Source organism: Schistocerca cancellata, chromosome 9 (genome assembly GCF_023864275.1).
Source record: "Schistocerca cancellata isolate TAMUIC-IGC-003103 chromosome 9, iqSchCanc2.1, whole genome shotgun sequence".
Lineage (NCBI taxonomy): Eukaryota > Metazoa > Arthropoda > Insecta > Orthoptera > Acrididae > Schistocerca > Schistocerca cancellata.
The window spans coordinates 273,866,890-273,880,631 of NC_064634.1; positions in this window are offsets into that span (position 1 = coordinate 273,866,890).

Genomic DNA, 13,742 nt, shown 5'->3' on the forward strand with positions numbered 1-13,742 from the left:
CATGATGCTGGAGCTTCAGTGAAATTGCACAGTGAATTGCTCTGAAAACCTAAGTTGTGCACATCGTGCCATACACTGACGGCACATAATGGGTGAGACATTCCTGCCTTGGGCACTTGTAGCCTTTCTGCAACTCCACGAAACCTGACAAATACAGTGGCGTTTACAGTGCTTTGTTCCCGAGATAATGCTAGCATTTTTAGTCTAGACTCTTTTGATTTATTTTTATTAAGCGTTCAGGACAATGTACGTTCTGTTACTTCGTTTCGTTCTCGGGGCAGTGTTGCTAAGTTATGAGCAGAATTACGTAAGTTGTTTCCTGACGATTTGGGTAAGCCAATAACTTTTGTTTTATATTATCCATATTTTGCAGCTTCAAACGTGAATGTATTCAGTACCTTGAAGTGTGAATTAAAAACCACCTACAGTCACATCTTTTACTGTTTAATTAAATACACAATGCATTTCTAACATGGTGGGTCCATCATCAGGTGCAATTTGTCTTTGTAATAAGATGGACCCATAGGGTTCCAAATGCATGTGTACTTAATAAAACATGAAAAGTTGTGACTGAAGGCACTTCCAGTGTAAGAATTTTGTTAATAGTGTCAGAATGAAGGACCAGGCACAGCTGCATTTTGTTTGAGCTCGTCTTGTTTCTCATGCTGTTTCAGAACAGGTGGCTAAGGAAATTACTGCTTTGCAAGACAATGGGGACATAACACCCATTACTGTCAGTCAGTAGGCGTCCCTACTTGTTATTCTAAAGAAGCTGTCTGGCAGACTCCGGTTGTATGCCGATTTTAAGAAATCTGTGAATCCTCAAGCAACCATGAACAGTTATCCCTTGGTGCACCTGTAAAAATTGGTGGAAAAATTGGATGTCGGACGAACTTTTCTAAAATCTGGATCTCTTCAAATGTTTAATATTTCCGTTTGGCAGTGCTTCCGCACCCGCCATATTTCAGAGCTTTCTGAAGCAGCTCACTGCGAAAATTTCTTTTTGCTCAAATTATTTCGATGATATAGTCTTCTCAGGTCTCCTGATGGACACATTACCAGTTTTTGTATTGTGTTTCTAGTGTTATCTGTAGCCAATGTCAAGTGTAGCAGAGTCAATTGTGTGTTTTATCAGACAGAACTAGAGTACTTAGGCCATGTCATTAACAGCTACGGCGTTGACCCCTTGCAATCACGTTTGCTTGCTATCCATTACCTCCCCCTCACGCAACGTGGGGGAATTGCAGTCTATGTTATGGAAGCTCACATATTACATCCTATTTATTCCTAACACTGCTCAGATCGTGACTCCCTTGCTTCACTTGTGCGGCAAGAACGTTCCTTTTCTTCGCTCACAACAGTCAGTCTGCTTTCCAGAAGTCGAAAGATGCTTTGCTTAGTGACTGATGGCTTGTTCATTTTGATCCAGCCAGGTCTTGGCTCTGTATGCTTCCTCTTACGGCACTGGTGCAGTTTTGTCGCATAAATTTGGTTCTCTTCACACGCCGATTTCCTTTGGATCAAAGACGTTGATCAAAGTTCAGCGAATTGAAAAGCGAATTGAAAAGGAGGCTCTCGCCATTGTACATGACGTAACTCTTACTGGTATCTATTTGGCACAAAATTTTATTTTGTGACTGACCATAAGCCTCTTCAGTCTTTGTTGTCCCCTGATCTGTGGATTGTCAGCATGCCCTTGCACTTTATCAAGGTATCATTTTGCTTCACACCAATAACGACCAGTCGTGAGTTGTGGTTATCAGACTGCTCAGCCTGATGTGCTTTGTTTCCTACACAACATTCTGTGGCATCACTTGCACCAAACAGTTCGCATGATGTCACAGCACTTCGCACAATCTGGATGTGCAAATTGAGCAGTTGACTTCCCAGTGCCAAGCATGTGGTGAACATCAGTCGACCTAACATCAGCAATTTTTTGCGTGGCGCAAATTCAAGCAACTCAGCAAAATTTACACTTGGATTTTGCGGGTGCTTACTGGAATACATGTTGGCTCATTGCCACTGATGCTTCCAGCAATTTCTCTTTCTGGTTCCTATGCACTCTGCAACGGCTCGTTCCACAATCCAGGCCCTGTCGTTTATCTTATGCATTGAGGGATTGCCTGAAGTTATTCGGACTGACAGAATACCTCAATTTCTTGCAGCCGAGTTTGAACAGTCTTGCACCACCTCCAGCATCAACCATATCATGAGTGCATTGTCCCACTAGCAATCCAATGACAAAGCTGAACGCTTTGTACAAACACCTAAGCTACGGTTGGAAAAACTTTGTGCCTGCCACACAGATAATCAGATTATGTGCCTGCCTGTACTTGGGAGCCTCGCTACATTCAGCTCCCGTGGAAAGGAAGGGTGGAGGGGGAGGGGGGGGTGCAGTGCACTCAGCGCTGGTCCTGGATTTGTTGATGGATGTCGACACGTATTAATGGTCATTATCATTCCCATAGCCAACAGTACCTGGGGATGGAGGCCTCGTCCTAATGGCTGTGCACATCCCACCTCGGATCCCTCAGCAGTCATTAAGATGTCTCAATCTTCTTTGCTGATTGTCTGTTTTTTTAGGCTGGTGTTCCCAGGCACGCTCAGGGTGTATACCAGTGAGCAGGCAGGAGTTCAGCATTACCCTTCATTTCAGCCCCCATCTCATTCCCAACTGCATCCAGCCATCCCCTGGTTGTCATTCAGTCGTCCACATTACACTGCGATGGTGTGGGGGTGGGAGGGGGCGGATATAGTATCATAGTTCGATACCACAATCAGCTGTGTCTCGTAACTGGCAACGGGAAGCAAGTTTCCGACATACGCTGATACTAGTTGTCCAGTGACCTGACAGATCCTGACAGATCCTACGATGCATGCCCGATTTGCCACACCTTCTGAGGCTCCAACTATGAGTGCTCTCTGTCGCTGCAGTGTAGGAGGTCCAGTCTCTTCTACACTTCTCAGACTTAAACAGCCTTCGATAGTCCGCCTGCACATTGGTAGCGGAAGCCTCATTCTGCACAATTCTCTTTTGCTTCTTGTTGTAACTGGAATTTCTTTACAACAATTGAAGAAAACTACAAGTAAAGCCGGCCGAAGTGGCCAAGCTGTTCTAGGCGCTACAGTCTGGAACCGCGCGACCGCTACGGTCGCAGGTTCGAATCCCGCCTCGGGCATGGATGTGTGTGATGTCCTTAGGTTGGTTAGGTTTAAGTAGTTCTAAGTTCTAGGGGACTGATGACCTCAGCAGTTAAGTCCCATAGTGCTCAAGAACCATTTACAAGTTAAATTTCTGTTTACTGTATTTACCCTTCCGCTAATCATTTCTGCTCCTGGCCAGATTCCCTACAATGAGAGCTGCTGCACTGCTCTGTAGCTCACCACTCCTTATCGTTGTGTATGAAATAGTACACAACAGAGTTAAAACTGAAACTAAAACTGGCTCACCATAACTCTCTGTGTACAGCCCAGAGAACTATAAACGAAGTAGAAAAAGAGAGGACTTCTACAAGCAACTACCAGAAATTAGCACTCTGATGCTTTCAAACGAATGTGCAGAGGTAAACGATGATTGTAATACTTGTGTGGAAGTAGTGTTCTCCCTGCAGTTAAACAATGATTTAATGAAGACTTCATAAACGGTAATGATGAGATTGTTATCAACGTATACACAGGCAACGAAATGAGAATAAATAATACCTTCTATATAGATAAAGAGCTGTATAAATGCTCTTCCCAGAGAAAATAGATCACAAATCTACAATAAAATCTCGTACATTGTTACGAACAGCAATATCCATTCATAGCCAATATTAAATGTTTAGATTCTAAACAATGGCAAAATAGGGACTGATCATGGCCTACTTGAACCAAAAATTAGATTGCACGTGGGAAAGAACAAGATTGTTAAGGAATCTGGGTTAAAAGTAAAAGATTATCATAGAGTCACCATGGAATGTATCTGCAAAAATTTAGATGGGAAACGAATGGCAGAAAAAATGAAAGTGAATGTCATTAATGCAGAGGATAACGTAGACTTTGGTTGGGGTTTGGAGAATGATATAAATGAAATGTGGAAAGTGAATGACGTAAGTGAGGAATAATAGGTTGACTTTAAAGTTAAAAACCTACCAGATAACCGAAAGATATCAGAGATCAGCAAAAAAGTGAATGCTGGTGAAAGTGCCTCACATGTTGGAAGTGTGCTAAAATGGGAAATCTTCAGGGCAAGATAGTATGGAGGATATCCACTAAGTGAAAAATTTACCAAGTTATAATCCTCAAACCGCAATAAAATTCTAAATGAATGGCGATCTAGAATAACTTTTCTCATGGGCAAGAAAAGTATTAAGAAACCCCTGATCAATTACAGAGGGACATACCTACTGAGTTTAGCTTTTTAACTCACGACTTAACACGGAATAAAATTAAAACCCACTATAAACCTTCTAGACGACCTGTATGGTTATAGATCCTGTAGGTCATGCACAGATGCAGTATTCATTGTTATACAGGTTGTCGTCTAGTCTACTCAATACAACACAACAGCATATATTTGTTTTATTGACTTACAGAAGGCTTTCAATAGGATTCACTTAACAGAAGTGGTAAAGCCGCTCTAAAATTGGGTCATTGCTTCCAATTTAATAAAAGAAGTGGAAGATATTTATTCCTACGAAATTGATTCCAGGTTAAATAGCTGTATACTAGCTAGTATAGGGCATGGTGACATTCTAAGCTTGGAGAAATGCGTAATACACATTGCGCAGTCTTACAATATACTTATTCACTACCGGTTTTGAACACGGACCACCTTCATAATGGAAAAATTTCTGTGTGACAACTTCACACGTCATACATGCAATTTAACCAGAAAAGTATATGCCGTTGCTGACTTCAAAACGTTAATTGGTACTTAAAGCCATAATACCGGCGTTAAGAGAAGAGAAATGAAACCTTAGTGCAAGAGTATCACGGATTCAAGATGACAGTAGCGTAACTACTTGGCTGGCAGGGAGAGGCGAATGATGCACACAATTCCTACTCTCTTGGTCGAAGTCACGTTCATAAGGCACGTAATAGTAACTCAGGAGAAGAGAGCTCATGGACCAGAACTTGTGATATATTCATGAAGCATAAATGGATCTAGTAACCCATCAGTGGAATCAATAAGAAGAGCATGAGAGGAACAAGAACTTTATTTTAAACACTCCCAAGCATTTCGGAAATTCTAGATGTGTAGAGACAATGGGAATAGCTTGCATCCAAGACTTGGATTCCACAATTTGAACAACCGTCACCGCCATCTTGAGTTTGTGACTCAAACTAAAATTTCTTTTCAGTTACCTCGAAGACAAAATCGTGGAAAGAATAAGATCAATTGCAGTAAACAGCGTGACGTACGAAGAATTTCAGATTGGCCCTGAGAACTATGGGACTTAACTTCTGAGGTCAGCAGTCCCATAGAACTTAGAACTACTTAAACCTAACTAACCTAAGGACATCACACACATCGATTCCCGAAGCAGGATTCGAACCTGCGACCGTAGTGGTCGCGTGATTCCAGACTGTAGCGCCTAGAACCGCTCGGCCACCCCGGCCGGCGGCGTACGAAGAGATTAAAGCTACATTTCTCTCGCTTTGTTGGTAGAAGGCAACACAATAATTAATAAAACAAGAACTTATCATGTACAGAAACTCAGAAGCATCCAGATTCCAAAGTTATGTGAAATTCTTTGAGTTTATGCTGAATAAAAATCCATTTCTCGACTCACCAAGCAGCCCATCGGAAGTAATAAGGCTTTGTTATATGAAACTTCGCACTTCATTTAGTTCTAAAGGGATGATGTGGTGAGGAGAGAGCGGAAGATGCAAGCAGCAGAGTCAGTTTGGTGGCCCACAGTGAACTGTTAAAGAAAGAAATTGCTACAGATTCGGATCTCATGGAGCGAGACAATTTCAGTAAAATTCATCAAATCTAGTAAGCTGAAAACATAATACATACAACAATGGAAGCAGATTTCGACAGAACTGGAACTAGCCAGGGAGAAATAGGCCACAGGCAGAAATGACTGAGATAAGACTGCCCAATCCCAGGAACAATGGGAACACAGGCATTCCATCATCGTAATGACACGGGAATAGTGACAGCAGAACTTGTGGACCATATCAGAGCCTACCAGGCGAATTTCAGGGGACATGAGAACGCCCTAGAAATAATGTTAGGAGAACAAGAGGACGTCACTGCGTTTGAAAATGAAGAACAAGTAGTTTATATTAATGATGATGATGAAGAATGGGAGGATCTCGATATTAATGAAGGTAGTGTATGGCGAAATTTGTATGGGGCAAAGTTGAAAGCATCAACATGGGAAAATCGTATGGGGTGCATCACATCACCAACATGAAGCCCTGTCTCGAATAAATTATCATAAAATGACGACGGGCAAACGTAATTTTAATTTCCGAGTGGATGCAATAACTAATTTTAGCATACGGAATTTTAACTTGTAATGCAATGTGGTGTTTTTGTTTACTTACAAATACATAAGCTCACCAACAGTAGGGTGTGTTAAAGTGATCATGTGTTATAGTAAATCATAAATTCAATAAAAGTAGAATTAGAACTATTGTCTGTATTAAACTGTGTGTTGCAATTGTGTCTCTCCCTGTAGATAAGAATATTACTTAATGGAAATAAGAATATGGGACCTGTTGAAATTGATGTCAGTGGATATTTGGGAGAAGATAATTAATAAGTGCAGGTATAATATGAACAAAAGATTTGCAGGGAGGATATTACGAAATGCATGCCCATTGATTAAAACGAATATGAGAGATCTCACGAACGAAGAGGGGATCCACACATGTGACTGAAGAGTAGAGGAGAACGATGCAATCTAAGTAGAATTTTGTGGCCGAGTGAGGAAATCTTGCTGTATAATGTGGTGAATTATATATGGATATCTTTTTATTTGTTTATTTTTTGCTGTCCTTAGCTGGTGGAAAGAATTGTGGTATGGTTATCGGTATCTTTATTTTTCGTCCACACTAGATAAGGCTCTGCACTGTGTGATAAGATGTGAGTTAGGTGAATAATGTCCACGCTGAATGATGTGTCAGGGCCGAGATATGAAGATGTAGTTTTATAGAGATACAGAGAATTAGTCCAACATCAGGAGTTTTTACGGCATGTGTATAAGATTGTTGGGGACATTCATTTTATATTTTTCGTTTGGTAGCATGTAAGCTGACATACTGAAATTATCTAGTGTAAGCAAGAGTTTTTGCGCTACTTGGTTAGGAAGGACCATTACGAACTAAGATTTTTGCAGTATCCTAAACTTGAATTTAGACGATCAACTTCCAATATACGAACCATATAATAATGAGAGAACAACAACTTGACGAGAAGGGCATCTGAATATAATGAGTGTATTTTTCTTGTTGCAGTATGAAGTGAAGGTTAATCACACAGAGAGCAAGCTAACAAAAGGAAGGAAGAAACAGAAGCATGTTCCGCATACATAGGAAAATGTATGGGCAAATAAAGTGAAGAATTTGAGAAATATGAAAAGTGTGAACAAGTATGTAATTAGCAACTTAACCACTCATGAATACGTATAAGAAAAGAGTGAGTAACCTTATCAAACAAAAACTATAATATTTCATTGATTTGTTGTCCCGTATGTCGAAGCACAAGTTACTTTTTTTGCATATCGTTACATTTGCATATTTTAGTTATGTTCAAGTAGTAGTGTATGCTACAGATTGTACATCATTTAATAGAGAGAGATAACGTATCAAAGCCGATTACCCAAAACAATGAAAACGTTTGTATGTTGTTAACAAGAAGAGACGACAGACAAGGATGACCAAAAGGAAAAAAAGGTGAAAAAGAAGAAGACAGGCGTAGGACAGTGACACTTTGTGTTTCTGTTACTCATTTTTGTTATTAGTATTAGTGGGTATAGTCATGACAGATGTGAGATTTTCCGTAACCAGGAGCGCGTACAGAAAATAACTGATAGCATGGTTGGAGAAAAAGATTACGCTGTAAATAATCACTAAGTACTAGTAAACTTGTCGAGTATAGTCATGACAGATGTGAGATTTTCCGTAACCAGGAGCGCGTACAGAAAATAACTGATAACATGGTTGGAGAAAAAGATTACGCTGTAAATAATCACTAAGTACTAGTAAACTTGTCCAAAAAAAAAAAGTGTGTGTGAAAGTGAAGTTTGACGTCAGCGCATACTGCTGTAATAATACAAAGACAAATTTTTGTCATCAAGAAGTCTGGATTTACATAAAGCATTGTAAAGTAATTATTTGAAGTGATAGTTTTGAAACATAAAGTAGAGTTTGGGAATTAAATGTATGGTTTAAAAACAGTAAATTTGAAGAGACAGCTTAATTAAGAATGAAAGGGGCACTAGATGCATACCAAATAAAGCAATTCCTTGGTATGTGGATCAAGTGTTTCTCACAATATTAGAATAAGTTAGTAGTTTGTGATCGTTGAGGACTGTGCAGAGGCTGTGTGAATGTTAGCAGCGGACATGGAAGGCGGTCATCAGCTCACAGCAGCACAGTCTTTCCAGGAACTCAGCGGTCTGCAGCTAAGGCAGAATGGAGTAGAGACAGTGAGAACACTTTATGGCGGCCTTTCACTTCATCTACGCTTAGTCGGAAGGGTAGAGCCATCTAAGCAACAAGCAGGCTGTAGGAAAGGCATTGGATGCAACCAGCAGCTCTACTTCAAAGGAGGGGTGTGCCCCAGCCACAGCAGCACTGGTTGTTGCAAAACAAACAGCTTGGCTTTCCCTGTAATGCCAGCATCTGTATACACTCGGCAAGGAACAGCGCGGACGCGAAAGCTGTCGTGCACTTGATTTGAATCTACAGGCAAAGGACATTTACTTGCAGCTCTGCTAAGAATGAAGAGTTCTGCTGTGCATAATCAGAATCATAGCATCCCTCTTCTCAAGACAGTTACATTGGCCAAACGTATACATAAGGAATACTGTGCCACAAATAGAGCTCATCATGCAGATTTCTTCTGTCTTTGAGGAACTCCACTGCCATCAATCGTGCTTAAGGGATTTAGACGAGCACTACCGAAATAAACACCATTGCTTTGAAGTAAGACCGCACCTCGTACTGCTTCTCCACAAACCATTACCCTTTTGGCTTAAGGAGTGACCTAACTTTTCTCACTGGTGGCAACTCAGTTCAGAAACACCCCTGACATGCCAAATTCATATCTGGTCTGACTCAAAATGCAGAGTCGAGACAAGGGAATGCCAATACTATCTCTCCAAGTTACAACAAGATGCAAACAGAGCGTGAAGATGTTAAGCTGAAGCAGCTAATGTCACATCAAACTACTTCGACAGTGAACTTTTCCACGCTACTACTCCTAAAAGAAAACTAGGCCAACTCAGTGAAAGGACATGACAATTACCTTATCTAAAACTATACATGCAACTAACAATGATAGACAAACACAGCCAGCTTCCCAGAAACTGAGAGTCACCTTTTTTCCCAATATACATTCATGTGCCAGTGTCTATATACACTGCCGTTTCCTGTGCCAAACGTCCCGTAACATCATCTCACATGAAGTTGGGTTTTTTCTTATGTACCACAACAAGACGCATTTTTTTCTCCGATAAATTGCGTCCAAAAGTCACGGTAAGTCTTATGCTCGAAATTAATATAAAAATGTCCAGTATCTGATTTAAAATTCCCGCCAGTCTTAAAAATGACCATATATTCGATCCCACAGGAAACCTATCACTGTCTGACAACATTGTTTTTTACTGGTAGCATCAGTGCACCGATGCGACGACCATGTGATGCGGGGATTATCAAGCTTGCGACACTGTCTCCTTACCTGCCGCCATCACAAACCCAGAACACTGTCTAACCCATGATGCGTCACTGCAGTTTACGTTGCCAGTGAACTGAAACTGAAAGTGATTTGTGTTATCGGTAACAATACAATATTTTAGATAGAAGCTGCTTTCGTAATGAAAAAATAAAAAGTATTAACATGGTGCAGGCTATAAACTGAAAGTAATAAATAGTTCATGCGGAAGAACATGGAAACATGGCATATGAGCATCATTTCGATGCTCCACCAACAAAAACCATTCGCGAGTGGTAGGCTAGTAAAGAAGAAATGAAAAATATAAGGAAGACTAAATGTGCAAATAGAGGACTCGATGAAAAACTGGCCTAAACTAGAAGATGATGCATTGAAATTGATTCAAGGACACCATGAAAAGGGCACTGGAATTAATACAAATCTCTGGAACTTAACAGACTTTAAGGGTGGAGCTGGTTGGAGCTGTAGGTGTTCGAAGCGTCATTAGCATGTGGACGACAACCAAAATAGCTCAGAAAATACCACAAGCGTATGAAGATAAAATATTATCTTTTTACTTCTTTATTATTCAACATCGCTCCATGAACCACTGACCTTGCCGTTGGTGGAGAGGCTTGAGTGCCTCAGCGATATAGGTAGCCGTACCGCAGGTGCAACCGAAACGGAGGGGTATCTGTTGAGAGGCCAGATAAACGTGTGGTTTCTGAATAGGGGCAGCAGCCTTTTCAGTAGTTGCAAGGGCAACCGTCTTGATGACAGACTGATCTGGCCTTGTAACATCAACCAAAACGGCCTTGCTGAGCTGGTACTGTGAACGGCTGAAAGTAAGGGGAAACTGCAGCCCTAATTTTTCCCAAGGGCATCCAGCTTTAATGTGTGGTTAAATGATGATGGCGTCCTCTTGGGTAAAATATTCTGTAGGTAAAATAGTCCACCATTCGGATCTCCGGGCGACGACTACTCGGGACGGCATCGTTATCATGAGAAAGAAAACTGGCATTTTACGGATCGGAGCATGAAATGTTAAATATCTTAATCGGGCAAGTAGGTTAGAAAACTGAAAAATAGAGATGAATAGGTTAATGTTAGATATAGTGGGAATTACTGAAGTTCGGTGGCAAGAGGAACAAGACGTCTGGTCAGGTGAATACAGGGCTATAAATACAAAATTAAATAGGGGCAAGGCAAGAGTAGGTTTATTAATGAATGAAAAAATAGGAACGCTGGTAAGCTACTACGAGCAGAATAGGGAACGCATTATTGTAGCCAAGATAGACACGAAGCCCAAGCCTACCACAGTAGTTCAAGTTTATACAGGGTGGTCCACTAATAGTGACCGGGCCAAATACCTCACAAAATAAGTATCAAACGAAATAACTACAAAGAACGAAACTCGTCTAGCTAGAAGGGGGAAACCAGATGGAGCTATGGGTGGCCAACTGGATGGCGCTGCCATAGGACAAACGGATATCAACTGCGTTTTTTAAATAGGAAGCCCCATTTTTATTTCATATTCGTGTAGTACTTAAAGAAAAATGAATGTTTTAGTTGGACCACTTCTTTTGCTTTGGGATAGATGGCGCTGTAATAGTCACAAACGTATAAGTACGTGGTATCACGTAACATTCCAACAGTGCGGACGGTATATGCTTCGTGACACATTACCGGTGTTAAAATGGACCGTTTACCAAACACTTCCTGTTTCCTCAAATAACGTAACTATCCGGCGAAAAGTCCGGACACTTGGATGATGTCGTCCAGGATACCGAGCAGCATACGTATCGCTCGCCCGTTGGGCATTTTGATCACAACAGCGATACATCAACACGATATCGACCTTTCCCGCAATTGATAAACGGTCCGTTGTAACATAGGTAATTTATCATGAAGCAAATAGCGTCCGCACTGACGGAATGTTACGTGATACGACGTACATATACGTTTGTGACTATTACAGTGCCATCTATCGCAAAGCGAAAAAACTGGTCCAACTAAAACTTTCATATTTCTTTACGTACTACACGAATATGTAATAAAAAATGCGGGTTCCCGTTTAAAAAAAAACGCATTTTATATCCGTTTGACCTATGGCAGCGCCATCTAGCGAGCCAACATAGCGCCATCTGGTTTCCCCCTTCAAACTAGACAAGTTTTGTTCTTTGTAGTTTTTTCGTTTGACGCTTATTTCGTGAGATATTTGGCCCGGTCTCTATCAATGGACCACCCTGTATACCAACTAGCTCCACAGATGACGAAGAGATTGAAGAAATTTACGATGTGATAAAAGAGACTATTCAGATAGTGAAGGGAGTCGAAAATGTAATAGTTATGGGGGACTGGAATTCGATAGTAGCAAAAGGAAAAGAAGGGCAAGTAGTGGGTAAATATGGAATGGGGGTAAGAAATAATAGAGGAAGCCGCCTGGTAGAATTTTGCACAGAGCATAACTTGGTCGTAGCTAACATTTGGTTTAAGAATCATGAAGGAAAGTTATATACGTAGGAGAGGCCTGGAGACCCTGGAAGGTTTCAGATAAATAATATAATGGTAAGCCAGAGATTTAGGTAGCAGGTTTTAAACTGTAAGACATTTCCAGGTGCAGATGTGGACTCTGGCCACAATCCGTTGGTCATGAGCTGTAGATTAAAATTGAAGAAACTGTAAAAAGGTGGAAATTTAAGGAGATAGGGCCTGGATAAACTCAAAGAACCAGAGGTTGTAGAGAGTTACAGGGTGAGCATTAGGGCACAACTGACGAATACGGGGGAAAGAAATACAGTGGAAGAAGAATGGGTAGCTTTGAGAGATGAAATAGTGAAGTCAGTAGATGATGAAGTAGGTAAAAGGAGGAAGGCCAACAGAGGAGATATTGAATTTAATTAATAAAAGGAGATTATATAAAAATGCAGTAAATGAAACAGGCAAAAAGGAGTACAAACATCTCAAAAATGAGATCGACAGGGAGTACAAAATGGCTAAGCAAGAATGCCTAGAGGATAAATGTAAGGATGTAGAGGGATATATCACTATGGGTAAGACAGATAGTGCCTACAGGTAATTAAAGAACCTTTGGAGAAAAGAGAACCACTTGTATGAATATCAAGAGCTCAGATGGAAAACCAGTTCTAAGCAAAGAAGGGAAAGCAGAAAGGTGGAAGGAGTATATAGAGAGTTTACACAACGGCGAAGTACTTCAGGGCAGTATTACGGAAATGGAAGAGGACGTAAGTGTAGGTGAAATGTGACATATGATATTGCGTGAAGATTTTGACAGAGCACTGAAAGACGTAAGAAGAAACAATGCCCAGGGTGTAGACTAAATTCCATTAGAGCTCCTGATATCCTTGGGAGAGCCATCCAGGACAAAATTCTTCCATCTGGTGTGGAAGATACCTTCACACTTCAAAAAGTAACTCCAATCCAAAAGAAAAACGTGTTGACGGGTGTAAAAATTATCGAGCTGTCAGTTTAATAAGTCACGGCTGCAAAATACTAACACGAATTCCGTACAGACGAATGGAAAACCAGGTAGGAACCGTCCTCGGGGAAGATCAGTTTGGACTCCGTAGAAATGTTGGAAGATAGAAAAGGGGAACCTACATTTCTAGCATTTGTAGACTTAGAGAAAGCTTTTGACAATTTTGACTGGAAGATTCTCTTTCAAATTCGGAAGGTGGCAGCGGTGAAATACAGGGATGGAAAGGCTATTTGTAATTTGTATAGAAACTAGATGGCCGTTATAGGAGTCGAGGGTCATGAAAGAGAGGCTGTGGTTGGGAAGGGAGTGAGACAGGCTGTAGACGATCCCCGATGATATTCAATCCGTATATTGAGCAAGCAGTAAAGG